The sequence below is a fragment of the Anas acuta genome, chromosome 4, assembly GCF_963932015.1.
Source record: "Anas acuta chromosome 4, bAnaAcu1.1, whole genome shotgun sequence".
NCBI classification, from domain to species: Eukaryota; Metazoa; Chordata; class Aves; order Anseriformes; family Anatidae; genus Anas; species Anas acuta.
The window spans coordinates 42,332,901-42,357,599 of record NC_088982.1 but is presented as its reverse complement, the minus strand read 5'-3'; the positions used below and the strand labels follow the sequence as shown (position 1 = coordinate 42,357,599).

The following is a 24,699-nucleotide window of genomic DNA, read 5'->3' as shown; positions in this document are numbered from 1 at the left end:
CCTTCCAACCTCAACTGTTCTGTAATTCTGTGATTAAAGCACATGCATTAGATAGCATGTTTCCAAGCTCTGTGGAGCTCAGTGCTTCTTAGAAATCTGTGTGGAGCCATACTGCACAGTCCCTGGAAGAGGCAAGACACTCTCCCTTGGAAATCAAAAGATCTGTCATGTTACCTCTTGTCTGCACTAGACAAATTTAATCCATATTAATAAGGACTCAGCTCTGAATTTGACAAAAATTTCCACCAACCAGTCAATTATAGTCTGAAATAAATACTTCGAAGTATTAGAATGTCTTAGCCCAGCTATTAGACATATCTGGATGCACTGGACCATTGTTTGAATGTTCACTGTACATAACTGTGATTGTGACATTTGAACACCGTCTGCCCAGATTGTTAAAGAAAATAAAAAAGAAAGCCATCTGTTAATTACGCTTGCAGGTCACTTCCAGCTTATGCAGTTCTTGGAGATAAACACTGTGAAGTATGGCATGGTGCCTCTTGCATTTTAAATTCATTCCAGAAGGCATACTGGTATTTACGACATTGTAGTTTCATAGAAGGGAAAAGAGGGAAATCATGCCCTTAGGTGAAAAAAGCTGACCAAGAAAAATCTTGTGTATGAGCAATTGAAATGGCCATATAAATAAACAAGTAAATAATTATTAACAACGATCTAGGGCTTCAGAAAAGCTCTATTATTTTCTAAATCAAAGCTCTTTTTTTTCAGGTACAGCATATGAATGGACAGGTCATGAGCTCTGGTAAGATTTTTGTTATGCTTTGACTGTGGGGATTTCTCTCTGATAATTGCATTGTGGAGCCTATCATGGGTGATTTGATTTGCAGGGAGAGTGAAAGGAATGTTTGAAATTGTTCTTTGGTGGCCCACTGCATTCTGCATCCACCTGTGCTAGATGAAATTAGCTGCTCTGGTGACAGTGACTGCTGTGTTTTTTATATGTGAGGTATTTCCTGTGAGCTTCTGGAAACTAGTGGACTAGATCCTCAGAAATCATGCACAATTAGAGTTACATTAGGTTGGTCATGAGGATATTCTTTTACCTGTGTTTACAGCTATGAAGGGTTAATAGTTGCATTTAGTTTTTTTAGTTTAAATAGTGTTTCAGGAAAATTTGTACTTCAAGGCCTGTGTGTAGTAAGCTGCAAGGGAAATCAGCCTACATATATCTGTCTGCCCTTCTTTGGAGACTGGCTGTACAGTTTACCAAAGAATACACCTAAAAAACTAATTGCACAAATAATCCCATAGAGTCATCTGTGACATTGCTGCTTTTCCAGAGAAATAGCATGTGGATGTCTTACCATTGTCCAAGATTCAGAAAAGACAACATCTGGTTTGAAAAATGTTGAATAAAAAAATACACTGGATCTGAATCTTTACACTCTCTACCCGTAATGTTTGCAGCTCTTGGAAACAGAATTAGGGAATGTTTCCCTGCTCTCCGCTTCATTTGCGCAGGCATGCAGAGGTGGGACAGAGTCTTGCTTGTTAGTTCCTTTGTTGTTGGCAGTCAAAAAAGAAAAGAAAAAGAAATTAACGTTGCAGCCTGCTTTTCCCCTTTCTTTAAAAAAGTTTGCTTAAAAGACTAAGACTAAGATCAAGAGCTTTGCAGATGTATCAAGAATTAATGACCCTAGTGTAAGTCACACATCCCATGCCAAACAATCTACATCCCATCTGAGGTGACGAGTATGGAGACAAACTCTGACAGTGAGTATGTCATGGGAATAGCAACTGTATGTTCTGACACCAGGAACAAGTATTGGGAATGACTTCTTACAGGGAAAACAAAAGAAGATTAAGGATTCAGAAAAAGACTAGTGACCAAGGTGTCCGTAGAAATGAAAGCTGACTCGTCTGACAAGTCTTGGATTTCAAAGTTTTCTTGGATGTATATCTAGACCCTGGTGGTTCTGATTTTTTTTTTCTTTCCGTCTTCTTGGCTTTCCGTTGTTAGCTTGAGACAGAGACATCATCTAATGAAGCAATTCCCTTGACCTTTTCCTACTTATCTTTTTAATCACAGTGAAGCATCCAATCCTTTTGATATGATCCCCTATCACAGATGAGGATCAGCTAGGATGAGGGAAATTATCCTTTAGATGCTAGGCAAGATTGAGGTGCAGTTAAGGGGAAACATAAGTATCGAGCTCTTTGTTATAACTTTTTCTCTATGTGCTGTAGACCTTTAAGGAAAAGAACAAGCAATGCTTTCTTTTGAGAAAGCCGTTCTAAGTTGCTACTCAGTCAGTGACAAATTCAGTTTGTCCAAGTCAGGAATAAGGGGAGTTGCAGCCTGTAGGCAGATTCTAAGAATGTCAGGGCAACGATAGATGAAATCGCCACAAGGGACAGAGGTATAAAACCCTGTTTTGGTATGTAAAACTGTTTTAAGCTGTGTTTAAACTCTTCACAGTCCCAGCCAGAAATGATTCAGATGTCTTGTATTTTTGTCTGCACAGGAGAGTAGGGCCAGGTCGAAATCCCATACTTCGATCCTTATTGTGAAATCTGCTGCATCAGCCCTTAAATCAACACTGCATGGGTCAGGCCAGTCTATACCCTAGAATAAAAAGAACAAACAGTGCTGCAGAATAAGAGTGTGTTTGCTAGCCAAGTAAAATATCTAGGAGTAAAATATCTATCTACTTCCTTTGTGTAGGATGTAACTGCCAGGCCTGAGAGCATGGGGTTTTTCTTTACAAGTTGCCTGACATGCAACTGTTAACGCAGTTAGGCTAAGCAGCCTTTTTTTTTTTTGCTTTGATGGACAGTCATACTTTATTATGCTTTCTGCTCTCTGTGAGATGGCTTAAGAGAACAGTAAGTTATTGTGAACAATTTATGCATTCCACTAAGAGCTCTCAGGAAAATGACAACTGCTTTCTTCCGCTGAAGTCTGCATGTTTTGAGGATCAATTAACACACTCTTGCTTCTCTAAATACTGGCTTAAAACCAGCACGGCAAGCAAATAACAGCACAAAGAACTTAGGAACGTTCCACACCAGAATGTGCATGATTGTATTTTTGTGTTTTTCAGTTCTTCTTGTGAATTGTAAGATTGGGCAGTGTAAGTGACGTACCCTAGAGGGGTCAGTTTCATTTGCTGTTTACCTGCTTTCTCCATGTCTCTCATGCTTCCCTGGAAGTGCAACTGGCTTTTTCACACCACCCTGGGAGAGGAATAGGCAGGAGGAAGGGTGTACTCCTCCTTTCAGGCCCAAACATCAGCTCTCCAGCTTTTGCCTGGTGAAGTGCTAGAACAGAGATGGGGTTTGTCTGAGGTTAGCAATGAGCCCACACTGAGGTGTAGGATCTGACAGTATGGGAGAAAATGAAAAGATGCTTCTTGTAACCTTGGTGGTGAAGTCCTTCTGGAGAGGTCACAGACCCCTGTGCAGCCCTTCACAGTGAGAACAAATTCTCTCAAAGAGAAGACTTGCGAAGAGAAGGAAAACCTTCATACCTATCTGCAGATACCTAAATGTTTTTGCAGATACTACTGTAGTTGTCATCATCACGAGACACAGAATTTTGTGTCAGTACCACTGAAGATTCCTGTGGTGTCACCCATGGCTATCACAGCCATTATCACTCAGGCAGTTACCCGGCTTCCCAGCCAAACTTAGCTCACTCTTCAGGAGTCTGGGGGGAGCCGGGGAGGGCAGAGCTGGTGTTTGACAGCCTGCACCTGGGAGTGTACACACACTCTTTTATGCCTTATCACACAGCTATACCAGCCAAATACTTTCTTGTGTGTCAGGAAAAGGTGCAGTGACAGGAGCTGGCTGCCAGTATTTGATGAGAGAGTGGTTCAGGCAGAGAATCTGATGTTTAGTTGAAGCTATGATGCTAAAAGATGTATAGCTAGGACACTGGTATTGGATATGGCATGATGAAAGTGACCTTTACATGTTGCTAATGGGTCACAGAGTCTGGTTTCAGTCAAAGTTTTCTAAAGCCTAGGTTTTAGTGTTTCTTACCATTAAAATGTTTTTGAAAAATAACATTTAGAATGGAGAAAATTATAGGAGCATATTTGTAAAATACTTGTTATTATTCTTCTGTACGGTTCTCAAAGGGTGCTTTTGGAAACTCAGAGTAGCAATCTGTTTGTCTTGACTTTCATCAACATTGTCTGTCTACGTAAATGACCCCACGGGCCTTTAGTCTTCTTTTATGCTCACTGGTGGCCAACACCTTTTGCTCTTGCGTGGCTTGACATGGCTTAAGGCTGCTTCTGTTATGAGCTTCACAAATAAAAGTTAGCTTTGCTACAGCTCCAATGCCAGAAAATAAACACACATACACTTAAAATCCAGTGAAAGTCAGGAAAAATCTTTCTAGGGTTTTCAGTTCAATCACTACAGCCCTACTCAGCTAGGGAGCCTAGAGAACAAGCGAAGAGTAGAAGGAAGAGTCCTGCCTGCCTTTCATGTGGAAAACCTTCATGCTTTTCAAGGCAACAGAACGTCAAGTCAGGTTGTGTTGCCTAAGGCTGCTATGCAGTGAAGGGATTTAAATGTAACCTCTGCATACAGAAAAAGGAAGTCCCTTAATTCATTCAATATTTTATTAGAAATCTCTTAATGCTGGTCTTATTCCTAAAGGTAAACATCTCAGAGGCTTTTCAAAGCCTGTATTTCATTATTTAATAATCTGTTTTCAGTAACACAACTCCCTAGGTCTGCGCTTGTAACTAAGTCCACAGGCTGGAAATATCAGCAGTCCAGGAACTGTTAAATAATTAAGCCATTGGTGCCTGTAAGTGTTAGGGCTTGAATCACTCATATTTTATTATCACAAACTGCTGGGAAAAAATGCTGTGAAAAAAGATTACTTACTTGCACTCTTTAAGGACAATATGAGTTCATATGACCATGGCATAATTTAAAACTATATGAAAGTTTGTTTTGAAAGTAATATTTATAGCAGAGTATTTTGTAGTGAACCTGTACGTACCTGGCTCTTTGTATAGAGCACTTTCACCTATATGTAATAGAGTTTTCCATCTTCTGGACTCGGAGCTCACTGGAAATTCCCTTCTCAATTCAGAGGTTAAACACAATTTTATAGGACTTGTGCATGATAACCTTTGTTAAAGAATTCCTGAGAATAGTCACTGACTGGAAAATACAGAGCAAGGTGGCCATGGAACAGCACAACTCTGTACCAAGCCTGTGTGCATTTGTGCTTGTATTTGTGTTTGCACACTCTTATGTGCATATATGTGGGCATACATGCGTGCACAAACACATATTTGCAGGTATCCTGTCTCCCAAATGGGGGAAATGTCTCTGAAGGTAGCTGAAAGCCAAACTTTTGACATGTCTGTTGGACACTGAGGTGGAGATGGGATCGTTTTGAACACACAGGGAGGCTGATCACTTTGCTGTGGGAGTTTCGCATCCACAAATGACACATATCATGATATTTTTTCTTCAGATGAAGATGAAATTGGTTTTATCACAGTACCATTTACCCTGGAGGAGAACAAAGTAGTACAATCATGGCTATAGTGTAAAAGAACAGGAGTTCAAGGAGGAATAAGAGAGCTTTTATGATCTTTAATAACATGCATGCCCTAATTTAGTCCAGATGGAAAATGGTTGAGTGAGCACCATAATTTAGTACAGAAACAGATTTCTTGCTTCTGTAGATGTTTTGAATTTGGTTGTTATGTGGACTGAGGTGCCTGGATAGTAATGTGGTGGGGAGAAAGGAAGAAAATGAGATTTTGATGAAGTATTGTAGGACATCATAATATTTTCTTTGCACTGTTAAGTGAAATTCTGCACTTAGCAGTGCAAAAGCAAGAAAATGCAAGGCAGGAAATACATATGGACACTCCCAAATACTGTTTCGTCTGTTCTGTTGTGTCTGACAGTATGACAGTACTACCTTTCTGTATTCATCAACAAACATTTTTAGTATTTCTTAAGCTAAGACCAGGAAATAAGCGGTTAGAATTGATTTTTTTTTTTTTTTTCATTGCATCCATTTGTTTATTTTGGCTTTTTGAAGTATTTTGGGACTCTTCTGGAACTGGGAAATCTGTTTGCATTCCCCTCAGCGTTTGCTATTTGCTGTGTTTACAAGCCTAGGCTATATTGACATTGTTACTAAGGAGGATCTAGCTTTCAGCAGTCCAGGAGGCTCTAGCAACATTCTATACGCAAGCAAAATTTGAACATACAAATATTACAGTAAAAAAGCATTTCTAAAATTCTTTGCTTTCAAACCACTCAAAATTACAAAATATTAGAATTAAGCTTACCTCTGACCCATCTTCTGTATATTAATTATAAAGTAGTTGCTAAGTTTGGCTATCGGCATGAAAATCTCCAGTAACTTTGATGAGGACAAATTGCCTCTAATGTCTAAAAAAATACAAACCCACAAAATTCGATTTTCAGATCACCAAATATTTTAGAATAACTTTCTTCTTGGCTACAATTGACTGGACTTATTGTTGCCTTGATTTAAACATCATACTGACATCTTGTTGTATTTAGCTGCAAAAAGAACATGGAGATATTCATGATGAGTCAATATCCTATGATTTAAGCAGACTGTGACTATTTTTGCAATTGAATAATGGTGAACAACAGAGTAAAACAATCAAAGAAACAGAGTAAAACAGTCAAAGAGCCGTTTATGAGTGATGCAAGTCATTCAAAAAGAGCCTCTGCTGTTATGAAGGCATCCTATTTAAGTGGTAGCTACACTTTAATTATAAAGGATTTTGTTTTCCAAACTGCTAGCAATAATTGGAAATAGGAGTATGGAAACTAAAGAACTCATTTTCATGGTATTCTTTTGATTCTTTTCTAAAAAACAAAGCCCTACCTTAGGGTTTATTTTATGAAAGTTTAGAATTATATTTTCACCAAATACACCATTATTCTTCTGGTTGTTTTCCTGGACATGGTATATCTTAATCTAATGGTCTTACTTTTTCTGTGCTGGAAAGGAAGAAAAGTGAAGCTTTTAAAATATGGCTTACATCTCAAACCAGCTTTTTCATGCACAAACAGTCCTCTGCCATCACTTCTATCTTGTGCTCCAAGACTGTTCTTTTGGTTCTTGCTGTTTCTCATAGAACAGACCTTTCCACTAGGATGTGAGAAAATTGTTGTACTATAGCTGCACTCTGCTCCAGTTCAGCACCACTGCTGCTTTGAGTCACTACACTTCTTGCTGAAGTCATGGCAGGTTTCTTTTCAGCAGTTCAGAGTCTAAACATCAAAGGTGATTTTTTTTTTTCTTTAAATGTATTTTTATTGTATTTTATTTTTAGTAAAAGCTGCTTACTGAAGACATGTCATCTGACTAGTGCTAAAATTTGCTGGTTTATCTCAGGGAAGTAACTCAACACTTAGCAGCAACAGAGGATGAAACCAATTGCACAACTTAGCAAATAACTTCTAGTTTTGAAGAACTTACATGCTGTACATGTGTGCCAATTACCTCAATCCAAGAGGATTCAGGATCTAATACAACCTCATGTTGTATTAGATTTGGGTTTTAGGGAGCAGAAAAGTTTTTTCTTAAGTTCTTTTAGTCTGATGTAATGATATTATATCCTTTAGCTTTTCAGAAGAATGCTCTGAACTGTGCACATTTTAAAACACTCACCAGACAAGTGACAAGATAGAAGCTTATGACACAGTGATTTCATTTGAGACTAGTGTTTCAATATTTTTCTCTTTAAATTTTTGGGCTGTACTTTATAATTGTTTAAGGGTTCTGTCCCCAGCCTTATCTAACTAAGATAAATCTAAACAGTTTCCTGCATGTACTGTATCATAACCACAAAAGATGACTTATTTTAATGGCATTTTGTCCATGTTTTTTTGAGATGAACAGAAGCATTACTGTGAAGGATGAAAGATCATTTCAAATAATAGTAAGATATTTAATTAGTTCCAGGTAAGCAACCTCAAATCAGTCCAGAGTTTCAATGGGGAAAACACATACACAAGTAGTTATCATAGAGGAACTCACCTGAGGTAGCTTGTCAAATTTTCTGCCATGTGCTGAAAATTTGCACTCTGTAACAAATGTGATGCAACTTGCCTTCCTTTTTGTCTTTACTCTGGGGATAAAAGTACATTTATAGCAGCATCATGAAGCTGCTACCAGTTTTCCATCAATAGTCACATTCAGTGTTGTTTGGTGAATTCCTAACTCTGAAAACAGAAGGAAGAAATAGAGAGCTCATCATGAATGAGTATTCTTAGAATAAACATGTGTGAGTGTGAATGAGGTAATGCATATTATTCTTTAGAATTAAGATTTCCCTTTGGAGTTAACAGGCAATTAAATGTGAAATTTGAGGCAGAAATTGAACCAAGATGCTACTAGATTATTTTCCTCTGTTGCAACAACTCCCATTTCCTTTTTAAGAACCCAGTTTATAAAACTGTTTTAGATGTCAGAAAACGGCTTGGACAAATAGCTGTTAGGTGCCTGCATTAATCTTCATAGTTTTGGTATTGTTGGTTTACTGTAACCCTCAAAATGTCTTACTATAGTGTATCTGTCCACAAAATTAATCTTAACATCACACTGCCACTTTCTTTCAAGGGTACACTAAAATGAAAAAGACTTAGGAATCCAGCAGTGTACACATCCTATCGATGTGTACCATTTAAAACTGTAACAGGCAGTGCAGAACTTAATGCTGAGTATGTCACCATCTCAGATGTCTGTAGATTGCAATTTGTTTTCTTTTACTGTATATTTCTCACATTAAAGAATAAAGTTTGCTAAAAATTAGAGGAAATATGCAATTACAAACATAAAATATATTATTTACTATTATAGGGTTTTGGTTTTGATTCTGTAACGGGTGACTAAAACCAGAAACGTGCAGGGACTGGGGAAGTTTCAGAAGCTGTTATCAATGAGTGAAAGCAGGTTACATTGCTGTGCCCTGATACATAGCAACAAAGAAATTATTTGAAACAACACACAAAATATTAGACAAGAGTGAAAGCAGAGGAGTGGCCTTTGCTTTGCTGGCTGCCATACCCAAGCTCTTGTGGACTGATGAAAGGAATGTGCTCCAGAGGAGAGGCCATGCTAAATGAGACAGTTCCTTCATGACACTTGAAAGTTATGACAAGCAAAGAGAGAGGGAACACGTACCATCTCCATTTGATGTTTGCTCCTGGAACTGTTAGATGGAAGTTTATGTCCAGGACCTGAGTTTGTGTTGGGGTATGCACAATCCTTCTTTACACCAGACTACACCAGGTGTTCTCTCTGCTCCTTACTGCATTTCAAAATGGAGGGCCTTTCTAATTGGTAAGTGGAGGAACAGTACAAGTGAATGTGTGCAGAAATGAGTTTAACACTTACACGGGACAACGGCTCTGTCGGTGCCAGGCTGACCTAAAGGATTTCAGGTGGGCAGCCCATGAGTGATTCCCAGGGGTACCCAACAACTGGTGTCTGTCTGTGCCTCCCTTAGGTCCTGCTGGTCCCTTAGCCAAAACCACCCTGGTAAGTGTGCAGCATTATGCCAGACCATAGTGTCCCTGCTGTGATGAGTATCACAGGAGGATTGCATTGCTTTGTCATCACTGGTGTCTTGCTCAGGAACCTAATTTGAGGTCATTTCTGATGTCTGCTGAGTCTAATACTCAAATTAGTGAAGAACAAAAAAATGATGAGTGACATCTGAAATCCCAACTACATAATATTCCAGAGCTAGAGACTATCTGTTCCGATCCTGTGAGAAGAAGAGGCTTTGTATTTAAATGTTCAATACTAGATTAAATATTAAGGGCTCAATTCTTCATTGCATTGCACTACCGTTATTCCAGTATCCGTATTCTGAATGCATGTTTAAATATTAAATTTCTTCTGACAGGATAGAAGCTGATATGCAACCTCTGACACTGGGCTCCCATGCTGGTTCTTATGTCACAAATGATGACAATTGCCAGAAACGGTGACTTGCAGCAGCAAGAGACTCTGCAATATTCACTTTAATTGCATTCTGTATTTTCAGATATAATTTACAGTTTGAAAATGTTGAAAAATGAGTGTCCTGACATGAGCTCTCAGTATCTTGTTGCAAGCCACTGGGAACAGAAAAGTTTTTCTTTCAAGATTCAACAAAAACAGTCCCTTACTGTGTGACAGAAGCAAGCTGCACCAAACCTGCCAATGATTCAGCATGTTTTTCTAAATTCAAACTGGTCTGCAGCCTAAAGTTTGCAGCAGGGATTCAGACCCTGCAGGGTAACACCAGAGGCTCGAGCCTTTCTCCCAGCATCCGTCATGATGCCAGGTAGGGAACCAAATGAGTAGCAAAACACTCTCTGTACTAAAATAGCATAACAAATGGCTCCAGGGCACACAGAGAGAGGCCAATCCACAGTATTAATTAGCCTGAAAGTAATTAGCAAAATATTGCTAAAAAATTGTAAGTGGCATAATTGAGAACTGTATGAGTTTTTGAACTCAGCAATATGAAAACCCATGTGTAGTAACTGTGAATTTGATGCACATTGGGAGGTTTCAGTGACAAGAAGACTAGTTTTGACTGGAAGAGAGAAACATAGTATAAAATACAATTTGCTGTAGAAATTAATGGCTCTGTATGTAATGTAAATTCTTCCATCAAATCTACGCAAGACAGAGAAGGAAGGGACATTACTCTTTACTAGAATTAGTCATGTGAATTGCAGTAAACATTTCTGTAAATTTAGTTGTTTTGGAGTGGATCATTCATTTTTCAAATGTCTTCATTATTCAGATTTTTTACAAATATTTATGAGACTAGATTTCAGCATATGGATCATTCATGAAGAGCCTGTTCTTAGTTTTACTTCCCTTTACTTTTACTTATTTACGTACCACTTAATAAAATCATCATATGAGTCCATATCATCAGCCATTTTTCTCAAAAGGTTTGAGATCATTTTTGCAAACTGTTTTGCAAACTCTCTAAATGTCAAACATTGTCCTTTTTTCTATTTATTTACATTTATTTACTAGCATATGCAATTTCAGTCTGGTAGTCTCTTGAGAAATGGCTGTCTGTGGAAAAGTTGTCCAAACTGCACAGTGTATTGCAACCAGCTTTTCAACATATTAATTCAATTTAAGTAAACAATGAAACACCTATTACATCAAATAAATTAATTTGACTTGTAACTCCTCACTGGGAAGTGCTTAGAAAGCTTCGTTCTTTAAGGCCCAATTCTGAGTTAAGGTGGTAGTTCTTGTCAAAAGCATAACAGGATTTGTTCTGCTTTATAACTCCTGGAATCCTTTGTGACTGCATATATAGTAAATGGTTTCAGCTAAATATGACACTAATTTTTTGAAACCTAAACTGAAATATGATACAGCAACAATACTTAGGAGGAATCATATACTTTCTTTCAAGTAATAGAGGCATTTACTAGGTTCTTACAGAAAGTGATTTCATTTTCAGAATTTTTTGTCTGAGAAGTAGCAGAATTCCTCAAGGCACAGCTGTTAGCTTTCCGTGTAAAACCTGGAAATCTATGATGTACTCAAATGCTTTGACATTATGTCACATTGTAAATGCTCAAACAATGAGATCTAAAACAATATTTAGACTGGAATATACTGAGAAAGATATTTAGATATAAGAGCTTGATTTTTTTTTTCTATTGAAAAGTAGAGAGGGTCTATTTGTGCAATTTATATGTGGAGTTAAACATAACCTAAAAACAAGTCAAATTAACTATTTTTTCTATGCATGTGTATTATTTATATGAGATTTATCCACTCTTCCATGACAGAGATTTTGTTTGCTCTTTTGTAATTTTAAAGGAACATGATTTTTAAATACAGTAGCCAGTCGGTAATTATATGCAATTTTAAGCTTAGGGGGACATTTTTTGATGAATAAAAGCCTTAAACATGTTATCCATACTAATGTGCAAGGCATCTACTTAACTCAACTACTGCCTGCCACCTGTGACCAAACAATGCCAAAACAGACAAAACAAAGGAATAATAATAATAAAATAATAATAATTGGTATGTACAGTTTTCTTTATCCAAAGATTTTAAAGCTGTGCTGAAAAATTGAGGCCTCAAAGCATCACTCCTTCAGCTGTTGAGTAAAGAGGTGTTTTTCCATTTGGAAAGCATTCATTGTATTTCTCAAGTTACTGGAAAAAATGAGTAGTCAATGTGCTAATTAATGCCTTTTGCCTCCACAAAGTTTTCTTGTCTGTAGCAAAAATGTTTGCAGAATGGCTGTCTTATGAAGAGGTTGGAGTTAATCATGTTCTATGACATGATGTTGTCCCCTCAGTGTTGTTACATCCTAAATGCATAGAGAGCAGCTGTGCTCACAGCCCGGGTAGTCCACTTTAAAAGACTTAAAAGTGGGAGTGAAGAGAGCTTGCTTCCACTCAGAAATCTGTCACTGGCTTCTTTCTGGCCCAGAGTTCCTCTCCATGTCTCATTCAGTTAGCTCATAAAGTCCTTAGAGCATTGTCTTACTCTTGCAGCCAGTTTATCCAGAACATAGTAGATTAAGACTGATTAAGACCTCAGTTTGAACTCTCACAGAGCAGTATCCATGGCTAACAGTTTCTAATCCCTCCAGCTGTTTTAAGCATTGCTTCACACTGTAGCTTGTCTTGGCCTAGAATCAGCTTCACGTGTATTCATTACCATTTAAGCAGAATGTAACACTGAGATGTATCTGGGTATGGAATCCTTAATGTGAGTTAATAAACTCTGATAATAAACTTACAGGACACTACAAGATGCTGTAGCCCATCAGCATAGGCTACTGACTCTGCATAGGCACACCTACCCCTTCTTTGTTCTCTGCACTGGCTTTCCATGCACTCTTAGTGAACAGTTAGGTCTCAGTTTGTCTTTGCATGGTTCTCAGTGGTCTGATCCCAGAGGTTTTCAGGACCAAAGGCATCTTTTAAAGACCTGGGTTGAAGACAGGTTGATGACTCCGGTCCTTCTACATCACTTTTTATTTTTTGAACTAAGTTCCTCTCTGCTCATTGTAGACACCTCAAGTGTCAAAAATGCAACCCACGAGCCTGATATCTGTTATCCTGAAACTACCAAAGAATTAGAGTAGAATGAGAGCACCTTTTTAGGGAAAACCTGAAACAAGAAGAGAAACAAACACAAAAATCTAATCAAGAGTAATACTGTCTGGATTATAGCTTCCCACCTTACTGGCAACAAAAATAAACAAATCGCCCATTCCCATCATGAGGTGATGCCTTTTTCCTTGCATGGGAGTCCATGTGCTGGACATCGAACATCAGGCCTGATTGAGGTACATGCCAGCATGCCTAGAGAAAAGGCATACCATGGTTCACCAGCTGGGAGCTGTTTGTAGGCTGGTGCTGTAACGTGCTCTGGGGAAGGACGTGGGGAAGGACATAGTGTGATGCTGACCTAGCTGCATAGCCTATGAGTTCAGACCAGGGCTATGTTCAGTCTGGGCACCTGCTCAAGGGCAATCCGCAAACCATCCACAAAGTCTGCCTCCAACCTAAGGCTAACTTTCTGAATCATGGGTCCACTGAGTGAAGTGCAGCTACTCCTGTTACAAGGCACAGAGATGTCCTTGATATTTTTGGATGAACATAATTACAGAAAATAAGCACCTTTGTTTCTCCCTTTGAAGTAGGTAATATATAACTAACACCAACACTTGTCAAGAGGAAAAACGGAGCAATTGGGAAGAATGGATCCTATGGGTTTTTAAATTTCATCAGGGTACAGTAATCTTTACCCCTTTCCTTGCAGAACACTTATTGTCCTGCTGTGAACGTTATTGAATATAAATACGACATACTGCTGTAGAGTAGAGAAAGCTCAAAACAATTTCCACTAATCAACACTCTTTCACTGGAGGAGGTAATGATGCCCCTCCTGTTTAATTACTGATTTAACAAAGTGTTGGCAATAGTGAGATGGATTTAAGTTTTGTTGTCTTTGCACAATTGTAAATAAAGTAAATATGTATGTATATATCATTTCAGATGTGGCTGAACTATTGTCCATATAGCATAAAATCAAGAAATTCAAATGATGGTTCTCAAAAATGACAGTGATGTTTAGGGCAAAATTGAAAACTTGAAGGACAGTACTTGCTGTGCTGCAGACTGTCCAGGTTGCCTGATATTTCTTGTTAAATTAAGCTGTATTAAATTGTTTATAAAATTGCTGAACTTGAAAATACTTTGGGCTAAAATTTTCCATATTGAATAACTACTTTAGGCTAGTTTGTTTTATTTATTTTATGTTTTTCGTTTCAACCGGAATGGGCTTGGATGTTTTCAGTGACTGTTTTCAGCTTGAAGGGGAAAATAATTCATTCTTGTTGAATGAAAAAACACCAGATAAGTTTTCTTTTAGAAGAATGCTGTGCTCTTTAAACCATTACATTTTTTTTTTTTTAATTCAATTCATCACCAAGTTAAAAAAGATTTTCCTCACTAGTCAATTCTGTGTATCGGCTCCCTCTGCCATTGACGGAATAGCAATACTAGCACATGGATGGAAGTGGGGAACCTGTGGCTGGGGTCAGGGAAGATTGGGAGGTAGGAGCCTGGAAGTCAAATATTTTAAGCTTCTGTGGAATTGCATCCTAAGAATGCAGATGGGACCAAGCCAACAGTATGGGTCTGGGCATCCCCACCTTCTTGGAAATTAAGCTTTATTTCTTATTTTGGGCTCATTAGTATCAAAGTAGACTTTAGTTTAGAGCAACTGGTTTAATGAAACGAATAACAAAGTAACTTAGTAACAGATTATTTCATGAAATGCTGCTTAACATTTTGACAAGATGTCAGTTCCCTAACTAGCATTTGTTAATAACTTCATTGACTTCACGAGCTGAGCTGATTTTACACGAAAAGATCATCTGTTCTATTATATTTCATGACTGTTTAAGGAGTGAGAGATTTGACCAATGATTATCATCAAATTCTTGTCTAGAGATCCATTTTTACCAAGACTTAGAAAAAATAAGAACAGATGAAAAAACATATAGTTTAGTAACTAAGTGTCTTGAGGTCCTTGTTCAGAAAAATAAAGAAAGGCGAGGGGAGGGGAGGGGAGGGGAGGGGAGGGGAGGGGAGGGGAGGGGAGGGGAGGGGAGGGGAGGGGAGGGGAGGGGAGGAGAGGAGAGGAGAGGAGAGGAGAGGAGAGGAGAGGAGAGGAGAGGAGAGGAGAGGAGAGGAGAGGAGAGGAGAGGAGAGGAGAGGAGAGGAGAGGAGAGGAGAGGAGAGGAGAGGAGAGGAGAGGAGAGGAGAGGAGAGGAGAGGAGAGGAGAGGAGAGGAGAGGAGAGGAGAGGAGAGGAGAGGAGAGGAGAGGAGAGGAGAGGAGAGGAGAGGAGAGGAGAGGAGAGGAGAGGAGAGGAGAGGAGAGGAGAGGAGAGGAGAGGAGAGGAGAGGAGAGGAGAGGAGAGGAGAGGAGAGGAGAGGAGAGGAGAGGAGAGGAGAGGAGAGGAGAGGAGAGGAGAGGAGAGGAGAGGAGAGGAGAGGAGAGGAGAGGAGAGGAAAAAAAAAAAGAAAAAAAAAAGAAAAAAAAAGGGAAAAAAGCTTAGCTCTGACAAAAGCATCATTTATTGAAAAGATAACAAAAAGCATTCTTCAGGACCATGAAGACAATATTTAAGCAAAAGCTGATATTGAAGGGACTAGTAAGGGTATAGTAATCTCCTTAGAGCTTGTGCTCTGCACTGGTATGGACTTAGGGTTAGGGTTGAGCAAGAGACCAAGTATAGAGCTGTAGATGAAGTGGAGATGTACAGAGGCTTCCAAAGAAACCAGAAGTCTACAAGTAGATTTCACCCTTCAGAAATTCTTCATATGGGGGAGGGCTATAAGGATCTTATATGGCTCTGTCACTGCCTAGGTTTAAGGTTGGGGTTGGTAGACAGAAACTAGAGTTGCAGTTACATTGGGCTGCAAGGGGGGCTATCAAAGGAAGGAGCAAGCTGGAAAAAAAAAAAAATCTCATGTAAGAATTCCATGTGGGACTTATGTGAGTTTTACCGGTCAACATCTAGAGTTCCATTCCAACCTATATTATTCCATGATTATGTATTGACTCTGGGAAACAATGTGAAATGAAACACAGAAAATCTTTGTGGCTGCAATTCAAGTTTAAAAAACAAAAAAATCAGGATTATTCTCCCATGGTCTCCTCAACATGAAAGAGTCTGATGCAGCACTACATTGGCTTCTGTCCAGTCTAGTTGGGAGGTAAATTGTAATTCTCCTCCAGGAATCCAGCCTTCACCACCAGTGTCCCCGACCCCTCTTCTCCTGAGAGCTGAAGTCAGCCAAATGCAACCACAATCCCTGCAAGATGCTGACATTCACAAACCCGTCCTCCCACTCTCTTCTACCTCGACATTTCCCACTTGTTTTCTGAATTTCCGTCTTGGCCCAGACATCTCCAGGCTAGACAAGTCTTTGCTGTGGTGAACTAACTAACCCCTTTGGGCATGGCATGGAGAAGACAAGACAGTATTTCCTAGCTCCAGCTTGCAAACAGATGAGTCTTCATCATACCAAAAATTGAGCTGTTGATTCTAAACATGTGGCACTTCCAGAACATGTGGGACAAAGTGCCTGGGAACTGGGAATGCCATGTGCTGAGTGGCTGAGCCATCCCTTCTTGGGAAGGCCCTCTGGGAGTCAGCTGACAGGTAATTTTAAGGGCCCATTCAAGAAGTCTGTCTGGGATGTCAGGCCTACCGGGCACTGAGTTGTCAGCCAAACTTACTGCTATCATTCCACAAGAATCTTGTTGGCTCTTAGAAATCGTCTTCTCTCTTACATGTTTGCAGCTTTCTGTGTACATCAAGAATTTAGTAGAGATAAGGGTCAAACCATAGAATAAAATATTTCAGTAAGTACTAAGTGCTGAATTTTTAAGCATTGACCATTTCAAGGGCCAATTTAAACAAGACAGAATTAAGTTGATCTGTTTACCTTCCTAACACTGCTAGCTATAGCATAATAAACGATAGGGCTGTAAGCCAAGCAAGGCGACTGGAAGAATGTTTTGTTTAGACTACTACAACAGCCAATTCAGCATCATGGTAAGAATGCAGTAGGTTAGGAGAGAGCTGAACTGACAGAGCTACCATAAGAGTGATGATTTTCTCAAGTGCTTGAGGCAATTGAACTTATGCTTCAGATTTCCCCAAATGTCCCTAAAATATTTAAAGATCTTAGTAGTGGATGTTATTTTATACAAGAAAATAAATAATAATAATAATAATAAAAAGAGAGAGAGAGAGAGATCACTCTTGTATCTATTTTACTCTTGTTCTACATTTGTTCTGCATGGGTTTCTACTTCATTCTATTTCTAGTTTTACCACTAGCTAAGTGCTCTGTGAGAAGTCATTTCATTCTCTGTAGTGCTACTCTTTCTGTAAAACAGAAACCGTGATTCCTACTTCTCTCTCTTGCGCCTCCAGCTCTCCAAAGCCTCCAGAGAGCTTTCATTACATTTTGTTTTATTGGCAGCAGGACCAGTAACTTTAGAACTGAACAGAGAACAAAGCAAATTTAGCTTATGAAAACACTTGTATCTAATTCAGTGAGAAACAAGCTCCAAGAAGCATTTTACTGCAGGCCTAAAGAGGCTTGTGATTGCAAAACTGTGATGAGGAAAGAAAAAACACTATCTTGCTGCACAGAGCAGTGTGTCCTTCTGCCAGAACCTGGCTACTTTTTATCATGTCAGAAGGTTGCTTTCATATTCTTTCTAAGCTCTTTGTTGCTCCTTTGGAATGACTAATGTTGACAAAACTGAATTTTGTTCCTGTTTCTGATACCCTTATACCCTTGTATACAGATATTTCATTTCCTAGTTTTACGCACCTCCTCTGAATGCAAGGATTTGGGGAAAAAAAAAAAAAAAAAAAAAAAAAAAGGTTAGGGTGAAGAACTTGTATCTGAAATCTTGAGGCATTTTGCTGGTGAGGATTTATCAAGGGAAAGAATGAGGAAAGACTCTATTCCCTCATATTTTACTCCTGATGACTAAAAAGTATAAGCTTCTACCGGTATATGTCTTTATGCCTGTATGCATTTATCAGTGTCTTCACCAATTGCATTTTAACTATTAACAGATTTAGCTAAAATAGATATAAAAGATTGCTAATATACACAGAAGAAGTTTGAAGACCAAAGTAGCTTATACCTTACACTCTGAAATCTGTATTTCTTTAGCAACATATCATTGTGCATTTCAGCCAAACAAACAGATTTTTCTGGAGAAAAATGTCTGAAGTACCTAAGTCATATGGATTTTCAATAAGACCAAGATTCTGAAGAAAGTAAAGGACAGATCTCTAAAGATATTTGGTTCTTTCCATTAGTTCTTCTAAGAAGGTGGTCCAAGTTCATTTTTGAGAAGGGTGTTTAAAGAGAACCAAAAATTGTATCTATGATGTCTGAATCTTTCTTTGAACTTCTGGGGGTCAAAGTAGAGCCATAGAAGAGAAAAACAGTGATTTTACAAATCTGTGGTGAAAGATTCACACCATAAAAAAGTGCACTGATAAGTTCTTGTTGTGTATTCTTACTGGTGATACTGCAGAAGACATTACAATTATAATTACAAATATTTAAATTACAGTGGTAATTTTAAAGAAACTTTTTAGGATTTCTTGTGAAGCTCTTTTTGAGTAATCCCTACCAATGTAAAATATAATAGTTATCGTCATTAGAGATATACTTGGAACTTAAAAAGTAGCTTTGTAGCTACTTAAGGGTTTTTGTAATTTTTTTTTCACGTCTCACTTGTTCACTGCAGCTTTAACCAATTTATACTTTCTATATTTCACAGACTAAACCAAAAACAATTGCATCTTAACAGTTTAACATAATAATACCTTAAAACAGCTTCACCCAGTACTGCCATGTAGTCCAGTACCTAAAATAGTCATGTTAGCAGCTGGTGAGTAACATGCACTTGTAATGACTTGTCTTAGGATATGATTTCATGTTAATTATGTCCATGCAAACAATAGACCCATAAGGGGTTTCACCCTTGGTTGAAAGCTGGAAATTATAACTCATCCCTTCAATGTGCCATTTGCTGTCTTTGTGTGGATATGTGTGTTGATAGATGGCTGAGAAGGTCATAGCAACAAAATATTGGGTATGCATTTTTACAGTGCCTGAAATGTTTAAAAAAACAACATATTTTATATCACATTTTGAAGTATTGTTTACAAAACTGCTATGATCTCTTCATCATGGTTAAATTCTAAACTTCTTTTTGTTTTGTTTTGTTTTTAGAAGGCTTTCTATACTGCAGTAATTCTCATCCAACTTCCTAAAATGGTCCAGTGTTTTTCTTCTGTGCTCACGCACATACTTCTACCAGAAGAGTTCTAACTTTCCAGTACAAAGCTGGACTAATGAATAGCTTTTGAAATCATTAAACAAAGCAGTACCACTGTAAGGACTAACAATCTGAAATTGTGAATCACATCAGCTTGCTCTGGGACCTTTGATATGAACAAGCATAGTGTGTCTACCAGGTCTCCTAAGGAGTTTTATGTATTTATCATAAATATTCATCTTTATCTTTTCTGACTTTTTGAATTTCTCTAAGATGAGTTGTTTGAAGTGCTTTTAAAACATATTTAGTGTACTAAGATGGGATCCTCAAATGAGGTTCAGACCCTGTTGTGCTGCCACTCTACAAACCTAGTGGAGGAGTGGGGGTCATTGCAGAGAAGAGCTCACAGTTTAAGTAGGTAAGCTGGAATAACTTAATAAGAAAAAAAAAAAAAAAAAGTGTCTACATGGGGAAAGTAATTTGTTCAATCTCTGGCAGAACCAGCTGAGAATATACAGCTCTGGCCAGTATGTGCTCTGATGTAAGCCCATGTGTTTCTGAATAATAAGAATCTGGAATTAATAATAAAAAACTCACTTCTGTGAAACAAGTCTTGAATTATTCTATTTGTTTGAGATGAGATTGAGTTGTATTTATATTGATAGTTACCTGTTCGATAAGGATATGGATGCTTACATTCTGGCTAGTATTTAAAGACCTTGTGCTATAACATCAGGCCTTTTTTGTTTTCCTTTAGTGTTTGTTTGAGTATTTAGCTTTTTATTTAGTTTCACAAGTGGTAGATTAACTTGAAACCAACCCTAGCCTTGATTTAATTTTGCAAAATGTTGGATCAGATAGTATTTTTGAACTTAACATAAAACTCGGATAGTAATCATAAGCATTTCTCTATTTTTTATTGTTTAAAAGTGTCATATTTAAATACATAATGTTTTTCCTGATTTTGAGGGGCAAAAAGTTCAATTGGTGGAGATTAATACTTTTCCTACCCTAAAATTATTGACCTATTCTTTTCATCTTTGGTGCGTGTTAAAAACATTTGGCTAATTCCATTTATTTGTGGAAAAAGTAAGAAGCATTCCCACTGAGATTAGATCAATATTTTTGCCACTTTGAGTGGCGGTCCAGAAGTCTAAATTTGATTATACATGTAGTATTTGTCTATGATGCAAATAAAACACAACAGGCTTATTTTTTCTTAGCTAATGGCCTTGTGTCACTTCTGAGTGCCTCATTCTAGAATAGCCTTCTCCTTACAGGCAGCAGCTAAACTGAAATTGGCAGAGAATGGTAACTTTTTCCCACTGAAGAATTTAAAACCCATGAGACAACCTGCACCTTTCTAACAGAGAGCTGGAATCTGGGCCAAAGTGTACAGAAATTTCATACTATGAAGGTCTCCAAATTTGTACATGTCGGTAGGTAATGTTCATTCATGTCCTGAAGCTAGTACACTGACGTGGACTCATGGGAGATCAGGCATACGGCAATCTGGAGTTGTATTTGGCAAGAGTGGGAATATTTTAATTCCAAAAGAAAGAGCAAACATTGTGCAAGATCTTTACACAGTATCTGTGATTCTGAGTTTGTGGTCTAAGATAGGAACCCAATCCAAATAGCATAGCAAACTGATCCTGCTGTTGATTACCCCTCTGTTAAACAGAGGTAGAACTGGGACAAATCAGACACAAGTACACACTTAACTTCAGAACCCAGAAAATGGAACAGGGGAGGCACTGGTCAGGAAATAATTCAAAATAAAAGCAGGCATGGCTTATATACTGGAAAAATACATTTGTGTTTCTTATATTGAAGTAATTACTTTTTATGTAAAGAGTGTTTGTCTTATGGCCAAGACACAGAAGATCTGGATGTTTTTGTTATTTATGCCAATTGCTGAGGATGACTGTGATCTGTGCTAACCTGCACATCTAAATTTTGGTAAACGGTCTTTTTGTTCTGATAAATCCTTGCAGTTTGTTCACTTTGTACATCTTATTCACTTATTTTCATTCTTGTGGCTTTCTCATTTACCACCCACAACTTTTGAAATTCCACAATTTTTAAGATGTCAGTTAAATATAAATAATTTGTAGAGTTTTTAAGTGATTCCTGCTCATGCTGCAGCTGCAGCTGTTTTTAAGCTGTGCTTACATACTTCTGGTGTACCTGAGTATTAACATATGGCTAGCCAAATCACAGTTATGACCACCATGATCTTGCAGAAGTGTAATACTTTTACCCCTCCTCAGTAAAATTATTAGTTTGGCTCAACTTCATGAGGTGTTTAAAGATAAGACATCTTTGATTTTTGTTTACCTTCTAGTTTTGAACTTCAGTTTGCTGAAGTTAATTATTAGAAACTTTTATTTTAAATGAAAGTGAATGTTCCTGGATATACATTTAATTTCAATAGCTGTGGTGTTCGTGGGAGGAATTTTATAAATCTTGACAGAAACATGTGAGTTGGCAGCTCTGATTACAGGCAAAAAGTCTTTCTGAAAGACTCTCTGAAGTAAAGAGCCAACCCTTGTTAGCTATGTCTGCACTTCCTTTTCTTTCCACTTGCTTTTCTGAAATTATCTAGGCACTTACTGGCAGGAACATTCCTGGAACAAATAACATTTCAGCTCATTGAATAATTGTGGAAAATTAATTTGGAATTCATCTGTAACAAGTATTTCAGTGAGAAATCTGACTCTAAGAGTCACTTAATATGTAAGTCATAACACTACCCTGTGGTTTGCATCCAATCTGAGCAATACAACACAGATTTGAAAGCCTCTTATTTAGCTGTTGATAAATTATAAATCAAGAATTGGTAGACATCATTATGAAAATAATTGTTATAGAACGAAGAAAGTCAATAGTAGTTTAAGCCACTCACAGGACGAAAATCTGCATTCACTGAAGGAATGACTTTACTGTGCGACATTTGCTATTCTGTAGTATGAAAGTATTTAAAAAAAATGAAACATTTAATGCAGCAAAAACATCTATGTCCAATTGCCACGTTTACACTGTTACCATTAACAAAGCTGGAAAGATGCATAAGCTGAAGCTGACTTGTATATTCTTGGTGGATTTTGCACAGATACTTTTTCCCGGTATTAATAGAACAGTTCCCATGACCATGAGGGATAACTGGTGATTATCTTTGTTTCATTTAAGGCCTGCTTCCTTTCACATCAGCCACAAACCTGTATACTCTATACTTTTTATTTCCTTCTCTTATTTACACCCTACCTTCTGGTGCACACACCCACGCTAGTCTGGGTGGCTCCTTTTCCACCACCCACCCACTGACATTCTTCTTTCGCTATCATGGTTCTTTCTCTGGTTATATGCTTTCAGTTATTGACTGGAAAATGTTTCATTGCTTATGAAACCTTGCTCTTAAAACAAGGTGTGCACCTTGATGTAGGTGAAAGCAGAGGCCAGTGTGGGAACATAGGTGGTGTTTGGAATAAATCAGAAGGTATTTCTAGGATTGGAGATCCAATCCAGTCCTAGAAGGTTGTGAATCTTCATGAAGATCAAGTCTCCTGACATACATTAAATTATACTTTGTCAAATTATGCACAAATGAAAGAATGCAATAAATGCTTCATTTATTGTGATGTAAGAATTTGGATGATATGTCTCATAACATGGATCTATTGTCTCATGAAGTGTGCTCACTTTACAGTCCAGAACAGTCACCTTTTCCATCTACTTTAGGATGGAGTTAGTGAAGGCATGAGTATCACTCCTCCATATGTGAACTGTTTTCATAATAGGATCTCATCCTGTGGTGTAGTGCCCTTGAAGATGAAGTTAGGGAGATTGGTGGCTCTAGTGGACCTGTGCATAGTTGCAGAAGTCAATATTAGTTCACATTAGCAAATTGTTTCAAAGAAACAAAGATTTAGAAATTCTATGTATAGTCAAGATTGTGAGGATCCTGCATTCAGGGAGGTTGTATGCATTGTGCCATCATATCTTTGCACACTGCCTTGGGGATACAGTTGCCTTTTCCTGAAAGAAATGTGTAGATTTCACTATAATCACTCAGCAAGTATTTCAACATCCAAATGTATTTTAGGTCAATATACATTTCAACACTGTTATTGGCCCAGAGAATTTACATGAGGTATAAGGAATTACCCAGTTGTATTGACCCTTGGCCATGGCACTTACCCTTCGTTAAGAATTTATACATGTCAAAATGATTTGATATTGCTCTGGTGAAAAAAGGAGAAACAGGAGAAGCTGGTGCATTGAAACTCCTTCCAGATGATGGAGTCATGGTGTAGGAAATCATATTTCCATATAATATTATGTGATTTTTGCCTTTGAAATTTCCATTACAATCCATTTGTGTTATCACCTTGTCATGAACAATGAACTCTATCTAACTTACTCTTTCAGAGTGATATATTTGCTCATAAGTTGCTAAATAAATTTTTACCTGACACTTTCTTTGCATGGTCTCATCTACAATGCCCAATTTTCAGAAAAATTAAGCAAAATATGCTCAGCTGTTTTGGAGTTAGACCGAGGCAAAGTTATAGTCTTTGTGTACTCCAAATGACACTTTTGTGCTTTTGTAACTCACGCAGCTGATGTTATAAATCTTGAACTAGTATTGTTTCATCATCCTCAAACTGGAGTGAAAAACGAGCTGAACTTCAGAAATATGAGTGCATTATTTTAAAAGTTGACATTTGCAGATACACAATAGAATATCTTTTTTTTTTTTCTTTTCTGGTTAACAGAACAATTTAGCATTTTACACATCAACAAATAGCATAATAACTAAAACCATCTGAGGTATACAGGCAAATTCAAGTACAGATTTATCAACAGTTAGATTCATCAATTTATTCTTGAACTAAGTGTGCTTTGATTTAGGATAAGCATACATGCAGAGAAGTTTAATATGATTCTACTAATTCATTTCAGTTTATTGAGATTATTTTCTGGAGTGCTTATATATACATATATGTATAAACCTTCTCTTAAAATGAATTAGATAACTACATAGAGAAATTAACCTTTCTTGCACTTTCTTTGCTTTGTCTATGTGGTAACATGTGAAATGTAAAGTTCAATTGATATCTCTGCTTCTGAGTATAACCTTACAGTTTTTCCCAGTAGTTCAAATCTTCCCTGTATCAGCAGAAGAAAATGTTTCTGTAACTATATCAATCAGAAAATAGTCCAAGTACATACTGTGCCCCAAACAAGTGCTTTATATTTCGTTATAGGTAGGATTTATGTTGATTATGTGTTTTTAAGTTTTATTACTCATA

General features: G+C 37.7%; 1 protein-coding gene across 2 annotated transcripts in view; it reads left to right on the top strand.

Annotated features, from left to right (window-relative positions):
* TTC29 (tetratricopeptide repeat domain 29) overlaps nucleotides 1–24,699 on the top strand; it is a 277,281-nt gene that overhangs the window by 1,365 nt on the left and 251,217 nt on the right. For both annotated transcript variants that reach the window (XM_068680905.1, XM_068680901.1), the window contains exon 2: nucleotides 733–766. The gene's annotated coding sequence lies outside the window, so the exon portion shown is untranslated. The remainder of the gene's footprint in view (nucleotides 1–732; nucleotides 767–24,699) is intronic.